This window comes from Poecile atricapillus, chromosome 4 (genome assembly GCF_030490865.1).
Source record: "Poecile atricapillus isolate bPoeAtr1 chromosome 4, bPoeAtr1.hap1, whole genome shotgun sequence".
NCBI classification, from domain to species: domain Eukaryota; kingdom Metazoa; phylum Chordata; class Aves; order Passeriformes; family Paridae; genus Poecile; species Poecile atricapillus.
This window is the reverse complement of record NC_081252.1, coordinates 22,412,954-22,426,611: the sequence shown is the minus strand read 5'-3', so window position 1 is coordinate 22,426,611 and position 13,658 is coordinate 22,412,954.

Genomic DNA, 13,658 nt, shown 5'->3' with positions numbered 1-13,658 from the left:
AGTTAACTCTATCTCAGCGGAAACCAGGACACCTTCATAAATAATAGGTACAATAAAAATTAATTCTTCAATTTTGTGCACCTCTTCTGCCATTAAAATACATTTCTTATCTTCATTTGCTTGTAGCAGGTGCAACATCATAGCAGTACACTGGAAAGTTATAAAGTACTTCATGTTCCAGCTGTTTCTGCCAAAAAACCCACAAAACTTTAAAAGTTGAGCAATGACAAGACCTTGATGTACTTACTGTTCACATTCACGGCTGATTTTCAGAACTGAAGATTAAGGCAAAATGTAATTAAGCAAATAATAAAAAATTAACAAAATTACTTGTTTGCAGAAGATACAACCCACACTCCTCAAACACATTCATATCTCATGCCTGAGGGGAATACTTGTATTAACAGAAGCTTCATTTTTATAGATTTTGTGCATTAATTGGGACTGAAAAATGTGCTGCTATGACTGGCCACATACCAATTTAGGACATAGCGAGACTACAGTTGCACCAGAGTATGGTTCCTATCAATTCTGGCAGGAAAGTGCCTAGCAATAATTGTTACCTAACAATATATTACTGTCATGGTTTTAAAGCACTAGATAAAAATCACTAGAATACTTACTCATTTCTTGCTGTGAGATATGGATTAGAAGAAGAGCAAAACAGGCCTAAAACTTACAAGGAATAAAGAAAAATTATTAGCAAAACTACCAGAATAAGAAACCAGAATAAAACCTCCAGAAACGCTTTTTCCCCACTACTTAAACATTCCCTCGTTCACATGACAACATAGAGACAAAAAAAACCTGGTGTTTAAAACAGTCCCAACTTTGCTATAGTATTTTCATCAGTCTTTGTAGAGAAAAAGAAGTTCTCTTCTGCTAATCTATGGATTTTTTCACAAGAAAACCATTTTCTCATGGCGTTCTATTTCTCTGATGCCAGCTGCCTGGAAAACCTGTCATCAGTTCTCTCCTCCCATTTCACACCACTCTGAGGTGTGTTATGGGTCGTAAGTCCAGGGGTGTCATTTTAAGGATGAGTTATTCAAAGGCAGAAACTATCTTCATCTGTCTCTGTGAGCCTCTCTGGAAACAGAAGTTTTCTCTTTGTCTCTTAAGGGCCACAAATCTTCAACAACTCTCACTTCTCCATTTCTGTTCCAGCATCTCACAAGATCACAACTACTTCACCATTTGCTTAAATCCGCACTTTGAAATACTCCATTCCCTCCAAAATACTCTTTCATGAATTAAAGGAGTTTTTTTCAGAACATTATCATCCAGCTCCATAGCTTTAACAAAAGAATATTTCAGCTTATTGAAGCATCTCCTTATTTCTCTCCCCATCTGAGGCTTAATTCCTTTCTTCACTGTCTTTGATAGTTTATGTTGTCTCTTTACATGTTGATCTCTCTCTCTTGCCCTCTTCCTGGAAAAAGGATTAATCTTCAAGTCTCATCTGGGTGGTAAAAGGGTTAAAATCTTGCTCAAGCTGCAGGTGTTCATGGTTCATGGTTTCAGCTCAGCAGCGCTCAAAGCCGGGCCCACCCTGGGAAAAGCTCCAGCCACTCTGGAGGATTCCCGGGAGGCTGCAGCAGAGCCCGGCCCGGCCTGGGGCCAGGGCAAGCCCCGCAGGCCCCGTCTCCTGCGGCAGGCCCAGCCCAGCCCCTGCCTGGGCCTCATGGCCTGGGGAGGGGAACCATCTGGAGCTCTGTTACCTTTCACAGAAAGGTAAACAAAAAGAGACAGAGAAAAACAAAAAGAGACAAAGAAATTCCCGGGCTTAGGTCTTAAGGTGGTGTTCACAGGTTGATCTCACTTTTCAATGGTCAGAACTACTGTCAATTCTCAGAAATGGCCAGTGACTGGCCAGGAGAAAAACTCCCATCGGCCTCCAGCAGCCTAAACTTCCTTATGTAATAGATAAACTTATGTATAAAAATTCGTAAAGGTCAAAATAAATATATTTGTAATAATATAAAATAAAACAGTGTGGCAAAAAGTCCTTCCCCAGATCTAGTTGCGAATTCCCATTCAGGAGAAAACAATGCTAGCCTGCGCCCATCGACCGAAAAGAATAAGCAGGACACGAGCCATCAGGCTAACAAAGGAACGAGCTTGGAGGAGATATCCATCGCCAGACCTGAACACGCCCTGCAGATCACTGTTGGGGAAGCAATCAGGCTGACAAAGGAATGAGCTCGGAGGAGATATTCATCGCCAGACCTGAACACCCCACCTGGCAGACCGCTGTTGGGGAAGCAATCAGACTGGACAAAGGGAAAAGCCCAGCCGAGATATCCATCGGCTCCAACCCGGATCCCACCACTCCATCCTGATGGCCTGAACCAAAATTGAAATCTGGGAACATTAAAAACCTCTTTACATATGAGGACACGCTGCCCGGACATCTACTAACTCTATTCTCCAATGCCAGGAAATCCATTCACCCAACAATCAAGGACCTTTGGTGAATGGTGCCTGCTTGGAATTTAGCCTCAGGACACAAAATCCCTATAAAAACCCAGACCAGAGAACCCTCAAGTGTGGATTTGGGAACTCCTATACCTTTGGTATAGACCCTGTCCACCCAGCGCTGCGCTGCCCATTTTATTGTGTTTTTTTCTCGTTGTTTGTTCTTTATTGTTTTATAATAAATTTCTCTTTTTTTTACCTGAATTTGCCTTTGCATTTATAACACTTAAGTGTTTCTCTTTATTTCTTAAATGTCAATCCATCACAATTACCTACAAATTTGGTAAGATTTTAGGATGCTCATGTCTAAGCATAACTCTGTGTAGAAGTAACAGAAATATTCTGGGAAGAATGAGCCCACTAAGAGCTCTGTGTCTATATCATTGACAGACGTGACACTGTGCACAAAATAAAATGTTCCTATGACTAGTGACAAGAAATCATAGTGCTTCTCTTTCCAGACAGGCCAAGAAAAGGTTTTTTTTCAACCACAACTGCAGATTTTACAGTATCAGCAAGCATGTCACAAATCTTTACCCTGAACCAGACTGCTTGCTCTGAATCTGTCTAACAATCTGTGATGAAACATCTAAATTTTTCCTTTTGAAATGCTTACTCACTTGAAAATATCCTTGAAATTTTCTTCTTTTCAAATATTTCAAAAGTCTTATTCAAAACAACATAGTTCAACATGGGGTTTGGCAAAACATGTATGTCAGGGAGAACTGTGATAGAAAACATCTGAATATTTATTTCTTTGAGCATTTCCCACCCCCACTTTTTCTGGATCTCGCAGGTCCCCTGCCAAATCTCCAATTCCCTTTTTTTTTCTCAGACATAAGACCTCAGCTGGCTAAATTATCCCCACAACTGTGCAGCCATAGATCAGGGTTCCCAGTCTCACAGCTAATAGCTCAGTGGTGTTTCTGAATGTGTAATGGTTGAATTCCAGCAGTGGAAACAGTGTGAAAGGGTTCATCTGGGAGCCTGATCCAAAACTCTCAAAAAAGTGGGATATTTCTGTGTTAAAATCCAGGGCACAGAATCCAGTCCAATCTAAACAGTGGCCTCAAGAGAAAACAACATGAAATACTTTTTTTTGGGAGGCATAGTGACTTTTGGGGGGCTTTTGGAGATTTTTAGTTTAGGTTGCTTATTTTCTTGTGTTTTTTTTTTTTTTTTTCTCCCTTGCAGAAGGGTGTTAGAAAACAGATTACAGTTTCATGCTTCAAATAAAAATATAAAACAGTGAGGAGGAAAATATTTGAGTTACAGCATGAAAATATCACAAGGGATTTATTTTCTTTTTTATTTTTTCTTTTTTTTCTTTTTAATTATGTGAGCCTGGAGTTCCATTTAATGGTCCCTGAGATTCACACACTGAAAGGCCACTGGCAATCTGTTTACAAGGCATGGTGCTGGGGTTCTTTTTCTGCTTGGGAATGTGTTGCCGCCTTTGTTCCCACCCGAGTCATCTCTCACTAGCCTTGACTAACCTTCAACTCTGTAACTCTGATACATCACATTTACTCTCTGGTGTGCTTTGTAAACCTTGATACCCAACTATAAATGGGAAAACATGACTCTACTGTAATTTCTTCCATTTGCAGGAAGATGAATGTGCATGGCATCAATGTTTCTTGGTTCTCTGACAGCAGAGCTGTCACCTCCTGATCTGAGGCAAGTTTTAATGGCCAAAATCAGTAGTGCTTTCTGACTTGGTACACAGAGAGAGGCATTAGTGAGACAGAGCTCCAAGTACTTTTTGATTAGTGCATTTCTCCAGGCAAGAGTCTGATTGAGTAGTAATTTCCAGGCTGAAGCCTTTGGACCACAGGGGCATCCTTTACCCGTCAGAATAATGTCAGTGACAACTAATTCCTTGACTTCAGTGGGCTGAGACCTTCCAAAACTCTGTTTCATAGAACGATACCTACAATCAAATCAAATACAACAAGCCAAAACCAAGAGTCTAATTTTCACAAGATTTCTCATTAGACCAAGACTTTTGCACCTTTACATTTGAAGATACCTGTACTTTGTGGGAAAATAGCATTAGAGAGCCTATTTGTAGATTAATGTTTAAAAATAGAAAAAAAATTTTGTTGTACACAGTTGAGGTAAAGAAGTTCCGCTTTTCAGAACACGCAATACAGTGACAAATCCACCACTTGATGTCAATCTTACTAATTTTAAGAGAAAGACAGTGCAGTTCATTTCAGCCTACATTTCTCTCATTTCAGCAGCCATGATACACAGCTTATGCAGACACTAGTATAGCTAATTACTGGTTTACATGTCTTGCAAAGGTAAAATCCCATGGACTTCACTGGGAAAATCACAAATCTTTTAAAGAATAGTTTAATGGTCCTTTTTACCAAGGATGTAATTAGAAATTGTAATCTCTGATAAACCCAAGAATTTTTCTGAAACAGGACCATGGTAACAAAACAGACAAGATGTAAATGTTTTATTCCTTCTAGTTTTTTTTATTACAGTTTTATTTATGTGTTTTCTAAGGTCAAATATATACTGTTCAAAATCCTTTACAAACTTACTTAGCATCTGTTCCATACAGTCTGTAAGAGCCTGTATAATTTTCTTGCTTTGATGTATGTATCAGTGCTTCATAGTGTTTACTGGATACATTTCTGAAAATAAAAATCTATGATTCTACTACAAACATTTGTTTCACTTTTCTGTAAATAACAGCAGCTTTATACTTTCCTGTAACTGAATAAATCACTACTGAAACCCCCAAAAAATAATCAAACAGAAACAAACACAAAACTAGATCAAACTAATACTTACTGCTTTCTGTAGAAAATAGAGACCAGGGCTGGGTTTGTTAGTGGGTGAGGGGGTTTTTTACATTGAAGTAGATAACATAGAAAGAAATGCTTTTTGGCTACACATTTTTAAAATTCTGACATGAAAATGTAGCCACAAAACCTTCTCTCACAAAGCAATTTGATTTCACTTAAAATATCATCTTTGAAGGTAGTTGTCAGTATATTGTGAGAGACTGTGTAAGTTAAAACCTGCTGAAAAAAATATTAGGAGAGTAAAGCAAAATTTCTTGCTTTTGTGTCCTCCCAGCTTGACTGTATTACAGCCTGGAGGTGCAGGAGCTGTCACATGAGCCTGTGTATGCTGTGATATTCTGTACAGATTCCTCCACTAATGAGAAGCCATGAGCACAGTCCCATGTCCTGCTGCATTTTACTCGGCCTCATCTCTTTGCAAGCAGCTCTTCTCATCATTTCTCAGCAGCAATTTCTTTCTTTCACAGAGGAGGATGGAGACAGCTTGGTGGGTGTTTGTGGGCGTATGGCTTCTGAAAGCTGTGTATTTTAGAGAATAATACTCAGCTGCTTATCTTCCCTGTTTCAGTCACTTTTTAAACAATATGAACTATAACTTAGGGAGGTACAAGGATAATTGCATAGGAAAAAAAAAATAAAGCTCCATCATTGGAAAAAGATAGAAGATAAACATCACAGACACTGAGCATGCAATGCTTGAAGAAATAACATGCATGCCTGACAACATGGACAAGCTGTGTAAGCCTTGTCTTAGGTCTGAACAGTAACTGAACCCCAGGAACTTAAAACATCTAGAACCTCAATCCTAATCTTCTGCTCTCATCACTAAACTTCAGCTTTTCTTTAACATCTGATTGCAATAGATGACTTCAAATGACACAGTAATCCCTGTGTGTTTGGGTTTTCTAAAGTGAGGAAGTACTGAAGGAAGCTACAGAAGGGATCCCTTCTGCCTTTCACAGACCTTTAGCTCAAGCACAGACTACAGGCATAAAATGAGTCACCTCTTCTCAAACAATTGTACAAGAAAGGGCTTTGAGTTCTTGCAGAGAAAAATGCCTGTTATAGGTCATTCCTTCCATCACCCCTCTTCTAGGGAGCAGCAAGATCCAGTTTTGTGTCTGCAGCGAAGAGGCCACCTGCTAGCACTGCCTTGCCTGTCACCCACTGCTGCTCCCTGAAATTTGCAGTTTTGAATGAAGGATGACCTGACCCAAGAAGTTCAGCCTTCCCCACTGCTCTGACCTGAAGAAGGGAGAACCAGCCTGGACCAAGCTCTATGCTCTGTGCCCATGGCTGGACCACAGCCCCAGCACTCTCACTTTGAAAGAACTGAGCTCTTAACTTCCACAGCTTTTGGGATGCATTTAGAATCATTAATGAATTTCAGGTTTGTCAGCTCCCCTTCTTTGAGCTACTGCACAGGATGGCATTTCTCAAAGCTTGCCACACTGCTAGGCAGCTCCCTGACCGTTTCTCCCCAGAGCCTGCTTCCAAATAGGAAGTAGGACAAATATGTAGGACAAATATGAATTTTCCCATAGGTGGAGCACAAACAGGTTCAAAAAGACTTAGCTAGACACTCCCACAAAGGCTGTCTCTGGAGATATATGGCTGAGTGTGTAGTGTTAAAGCTGTGAAAGCTGAAGCCTATTCCAACATCAGCTGAGAGGTCTGCCATACAACCGATGGCACAGGTATATGGGAAGAATGTCTGAGCAAATGTTCTCTGGCAGACCTCACCACTGCAGTTTAAGGTCTCTCCTTGCTTACTGGCTATAACACATCGCAGCTGAGGTACCTTGGTGGCTCATGCAAGCACTCCCAATTTGTTTTCGTTCAGAGTAACACAGATTCATTTAAATCATCCTTAGCACTGAAGCAGATCAGAAATCTTGCGCAGGTTTGGGAGATGCCATGACTGTGAAGACAGACATCCCTCCTGAAAGGATGACAAAGGAAAGGTAAGAAGCAGATAGTGGTACAACTTCTTCAGAACTTTCAGAGGATCCACAGGAGTACCTTGTCTAGACCCTAAAACATCAGAGGCAAATAATGTTGCAGGGAGCTGGAGTTTGTCAAAAGAAGGGCAAGAAAGCTGGTGAAGGGTCTGGAGCACAAGTGTTATGAGGAGCAGCTGAGGGAGCTGGGGTTGTTTAGCCTGAAGAAATCCTGATTATACCACATTTCAACTAGGAAGTACCTAGCAAAACTCATCTGAGAGAGAAGAGGGAATAAAGCAATAATCTACTTTGTGGAGACTTACCACTAATGCCAATGACTGATCTGTAATTTCCTCCATCCCAAAGGGCCTCCATTTGGTGCCAAGTTCCATGAGATGGGCTGGGTTTGTTTAGCTTGCAGAGAGTCTTTGGACAGTTGTTACTTCTGAATTTACAGTTCGCATTTTAAGCTTATAATAAGATCATTAAACAAGCAAGCAATTCCAGCCTCCCAGCAAAACAGGAGGCTTCTTTTCTGCCTCCCCTCCTCAGCCCCTTCTCCAGAGATCGCTATTTTACTTTCATTTCTTTCCTTCCTGTTTCCCAGTGAATCACATTGTGAGAAGTGTTTTGTGATCTCTTGTATTTTTCTTCTCAACTTTTCTTTCAAAGACGCAAGAACCACAGGAAAAAAACCCACAACAGCTCCTTCAGAGAAGATCAGTTTCACATGTTATGAACTTTAGGACAAGGTTTCAAGAGAGAAGGTTCTTCACAAAGCAAAGAAGTTGCCATCCACCTTGCAAACAGGAGGTCAGGGTCTTCCTTTGTGAGACAGTCTTCACGCAGACCTTCACAGAGGGAAAAGACCAATTTAACCATCTCTCAACAATGTTGAAAGGGAGAAGAAAAAGTTGTTTTATAAATTTGAGTAAGGATAAAATAAGGGGTTTGCATGAAATTCGACTAGGAGATATAGACTGGAATAACATTCCCTCCCTGCACAAAGCACCTGAAACTCAGGAGACCCCAACAAGGACGTGTTGCCTTTGAACAGTTAGCTTTTCACAACTCTAGTGTGAATTTTTCCAGTAGATTGTTTTGGGGTTTGGTTAGGGGTTTTTTGTAAACTTTCAGTGGTTAAAACATTCTACATCAAGAGTTTCCATATGGTTGAATAGTGAAATCCTTGAATTTCTTCAAACCTTCATGTGATAGTTTTTCCTTACTCCACTCTAATACTTGAAGTCCTGGAAGAATCATAGAACAGTTGTTCTCTGCCAGAAACTCATTTCATAGTCCTCCAGCTATTGCTTTTCCAACTTGAAAAATCCTAAACTGCTTGATCATTCTCTGTGCTGAGGGTCTTCCATATTTTGATTGTCTTTGATATGTGTAGATATCCTTCTCCTAAAGGGTGGGCCATTAAAATATGTCCTTTGGAATTTTTTTCCAGAAATATTACTCCAATGTAATGGCAGCAGAAATACAGTGTTCAAGAGGTAGGAATGATAAATTTATAACTTGGTAATAATGATTCCACCTTGTTGTCCATAATAATTCCTAACCTTATGTCTGCTTTCAGTACTGCTACTGATAATTAAACCAATGTTGAGGCATCACTGTTTAAACACAAACATCTTTCTTTTGGAGGGCTAGAAGGAAGATGGTGAACCATTGCTGAGTGAGCTGTCAGGACTGGATTTTGTCCTCCAATATCCTCCACTTTGTTTTGCTTTTTCTTTTACACTGAATTTTATTCTTTTACTATCCAGCTACCCAGAATTGTGATGTTAATGACATTGCCCCCCATTCACAGGTAAGAAACAGAAGAATGAAGATTATACAAGGATTTCAACAGACCAGACGGTAAAAGATGGGTCTGACAGCCTCAGTTTTTCCTCAATGTGAGAAAGCCTTATTCTTCTCAAGCTGTTTCCATGTTCTTGTATATCACAGTGTTTGAGGTAGGTCCGTACAAAAGCAGCCATTTTTCTTTGCTTCCAGCAGTGGGAAGCAAGTATTCAAAAGGGCAAGAAATCCCACAAGTAAACACAGTGGTGGAAGATGAGATCCAAGAGATTTTTAAGGAAGGAAGGACAGCCAAACAAGTCATTAAAGTGCCAGAAATTGGTTGCAAGGAGGGGGGGTTTATGTCCTTAATACAAAGATATTAAGAAGCATCTGTCAAAGCAGTTAGTCAAGCTAAATCTAAAGAACCACCTAAAACCTTGGTATCTTGTAACCAGTTGGCGGATGAGAACGGAGTAGGGAGCATGGAGTCACTTGAGCCACAGGAAGGATACATAGCTGGAACGAGGAGACCAGAATGAGGCTCTGAAGGTGAGAATTTGATGTTCCTTTTTTCACCAGAGCAGGTGTGTGTGCACTGCCAGCATCCCTGGCAAGGTTGCTGTGGGCTGGTAGGAGATCCACAGCTATGAAAGGACAGGAAACCTGCTCCTGCAGCCATGGAGAGATCAGCAGCTGTGCTGCTGCACACCTTTGTGAAAAATCATCAGCTTTTAATATTGAAATTAATCTTGCTGCTGGCCCAGCTTCACGTTCAGAACCCCCTTCAGACACAGTGCTACAAAAGATGTGACAGCATTTGGGGAAGTAATTGAAAACACTGCAGCCTGGACAAAGGTTCGGGAAGCATATGGGCAATATCCTGCAAATAATTTCCATTTATAGCTGTTATTTCAGACCAGATCTTGTCTATGGAACTGCAGCTTCTATTATCTCCTTTTCTCTCCTACCTCCTCAAAACTTCCCATCTGTTTGGCTCCCAGATTAACTGGGCATTTTACTACAATGGGCAAGCTCCTCCAATCTATTATCTTGAAGGGAAATTTAGTTAGTAACTCAGATTTGCTGGCCTGCGTATTAACTCTTAGTTTTCTGCCGTTTACTACATTTTCCCTACAAAACAACCTGCTACATGCCACACATGGAGACTACCATGAGATTTCAGGATGTGCAGGTGCCAGTCTGATACAGATGCCAAGAAGCAACTACCCAGACATCTCCTGGAAGAGCAATACAGCTGGCTGTGAGCAGTCCAGGAAACTTCTACAGGGTGTTGAGGACAAATTCCTTGTCCAGGTATTGGACAAACCAACCAGAGGAGAAGCATTACTGGACCTGGTGCTCATCAGTGTAGATGAGCTCATTAGTGGGGTTAAGACTTTGATGTCATCTACCTCGATTTTATAAGGCCTTTTACATGGTCCCACACGATACCCTTATCTCCAAATTGGAAAGTCATGAAGGTTTGAAGGATGGGCTATTCAGCAGATATGGAACTGGCCAGATGGACAAAACCAGAGAGCTGTGGTCAACAGCTTGATGTCCAGGTGGAGGCTGGTAACAAGTGCTGACCCACAGTGCTCTGTCATTGTGCAGGTGCTGTCTAATACCTTTATTTACAGAGACAGTGAGATTGAATGCAACCTTAGCAAATTTGTAGATGACACAAAGCTGAGCAGTACAGTTTACAGAAGAGAAGGAGGGGTGCCAGCCAGAGGGATTTGGACGATCTTGAGAAGTGGACACATAAGAACCTAATGAAATTCAACATGTGTGAGTGCAAAGTGCTGCACCTGGGTCAGGATAATCCCAGGCAGTACAGACTGGGAGAACTCACTGAGAGCAGCTCTGCAGAGAAGGACCTGGGGGGTTTGGTGGATGAAAACTGACATGAGCCAGCAGTGCACACTTGTGGCCCAGAAAACAACTTCATCCTGGGTTGCATCAGAAGAGGCAATGCCAGCAGGTCGAGGGAGGTGATTCTGCCCTTCTGCCCCACTTAAGACCTGACCTGAAGTATTGCATCCATACCTGGGGGTGCCAGCAAAAGAAACACAGGAATATGCTGAAGCAATTCCAGAGGAGGCCATGGAGAAAATGAGAAGGCTGGAGAACCTCTCCTATGAAACAAGATGACAGAAATGGTATTGTTCAGCTTGGAGAAGATAAGGCTTGGGAGAAACCTTAAAGCAGCCTTCCAGTACCTAAAGGGGTCTTATAATAATAAGAAGAGCATCTTTTCACATGGACAGAGAGTGATAAGAAAATGGGAATGTTTTTAAATTAAAGGAGGAGATATTCCATTTAGATGTTAGGAAGAAATGCTTAGAGTGTGGTGAGGCATTGGAACAGGTTGTCCAGAGAAGCTGTGGATGCCCCATCCCTGAAACTGTTCAAGGCCAGGTTGAATGGGGCCCTGAGCAAGCTGATCCAGGGGGTGGTATCCATGCCTGTGGCAGGGGAGTTGGAACGATATGATCTTTAAGGTTCCTTCCATCCCAAATAATTTTATGATTCCATGAACCTTGGTACTGTATGGCGACTGCAGTCCAGAGTAAAACTGAAACTAACATGTCTCTGGCTTCCTGATCACAATTTTTCAGAGCTGAACTAAAGGTCTCTCCAGCAGAGAAATTTCATTCTTGCTTATAGGAATATTTATTACAATGTTCCTTGGACAAAACCAGAGATGTTGAATATATTCTAAAGAATATAAGCAAAAACCCACAAGCAAAAAAAGCTCTGTATTATCCATATTGGAAATTCCTATCAAGGACAAAATCTAGCCGAGGACAGAAATAAGATTAGTAGCAGATTCTTATGTCTAGAGTCAGACAAACACTTGGTTGGAGAGGAGCCCAAGGGCTTAACTAAACTGACTGAAATAAAATAAAAGAGTCTTGTGAGACTCTGTAAGTTTGGGCTAGACTCCATTTTGAGCTTCCTGCTCTGATTTTTGTCATGGTGTAAAATGTATGTTGCTCTCATACTCATCGTCCTGGGAAAAAAGTCTTTCATAACCAGAAGTGCCTTCCGCTATATCTGCCTCCTCTGGTAGCACACGGCTGCCCCAAGCCTACAAAATATATTGCAGGCTGTCTTTTTCAACTTGTGTTATGGGTTTCCTGGCAAGGGAATGTCTCTTCCTCATGAGCACAGAATCTGACAGAGTAAGACTTTGAGATGCTTCCAGCACGAGCTCAAGCAGTGCCTACACCCCGAGACAAAGGCTGCAGCACAGTCCCTTCCAGCCTGCACACTGGCTGATTTGATTTTCTATGTAACACAGCCTAGAGGAGCCACCTATGGCCTGGAGCTCCAGACAATAATTAAGTTGTTAGTGGGTTGCCCCAGCATTAGAGTAATTGATGATTAAAGTATGTACAGAACACCGCTGAGGCCTGGCACGCGGTGAGTTGCTCTCCAAAACCACACCATTGAGCAATTTTGTTACATGCATCCTTCCAGGGTGTCAACAGCTTCCCTGTTTCCTAATCAGCTGGGGCAATTTACACAGTCTCTGGCTGTGTTTTACATCAAAACTAATTTGATTCTCTGGTATGCTGCGATACTGCTGGAGACAACTTCTTTCCACATACATCGTGCTCCATCTTTCCCAGTTTTAGATGAAAAGGGCAACACATCATTGTGTGGGCTAAGAAAGTCCTTATATATTTCACTCATCTTTCTTTCCCAACAATTCTCTTATCTAAATCCAGACATTATACCATAAAATGTTGATAATGAGAAAGGTGTCACTGAGCATGTGTTTGCGATGGAAACAATGAGATTTTGTCCCGTCTAATGCAAGCAGACACACAGGAATCTGAACACCAGCTTAACACAGCACTAGCTGATCATTTTACATACACAGAACAGAGAAATAACTTGTGACATTGCTGTGGGTAACTTGTATTGCTACTTCATGGCTTGCCAGCTCCAAACGGAAGTCTGATAACAATGACCTCAGAATGAGAGGGGAGATCTCCTTCATTCTGAAATACTGCCTAATTGGGACTGAAGTGCCTCGTGACATAGCCCAAGAAAATACATTTGTATCAATAAATGCTTACCCATAGGCAGATGGCTGGAATTGCACAGTGGGGTTCCTACTTGTAATCTGCTCCCACTGAGCCGTTTGAGTCGGAGCCAAAACCTCTTCAAGGCAATGGGAGTTTTTTTCAATTAACTTCAATAATAGTTGGGTAGGATCCAGGGAATTAAGTGACCCTGGAGATGTATTCTGGATGCCTGCTGACACTCTCCAAGGGGAATTTTCAGCTCCTTTGGGGTTTTTTTTTAGTTCTGAAACAAGAGAAGTTTAGTTTACATTTTCAGAAATTCATACTGCAGGAATATCCTATTCCTGTGGAAGTGAGAGGAAATTTTGCCATTTATAGGAATTTATACTTACAACTGCCATTTACTCTACCCCAGGACTTTTACCAGCTCAGAAAACTGCTCAGACTGTCAAACAGATTCTTTCAGTACCAAACAAGCAAGGCTAAAAGTAAGTACTTAATCATTGCTCTTGAAATGCCCCCTAAAACTTCTCTACTATCTGGAAACTTTCCATCACTCCATTTCTTGGGGGTTTATA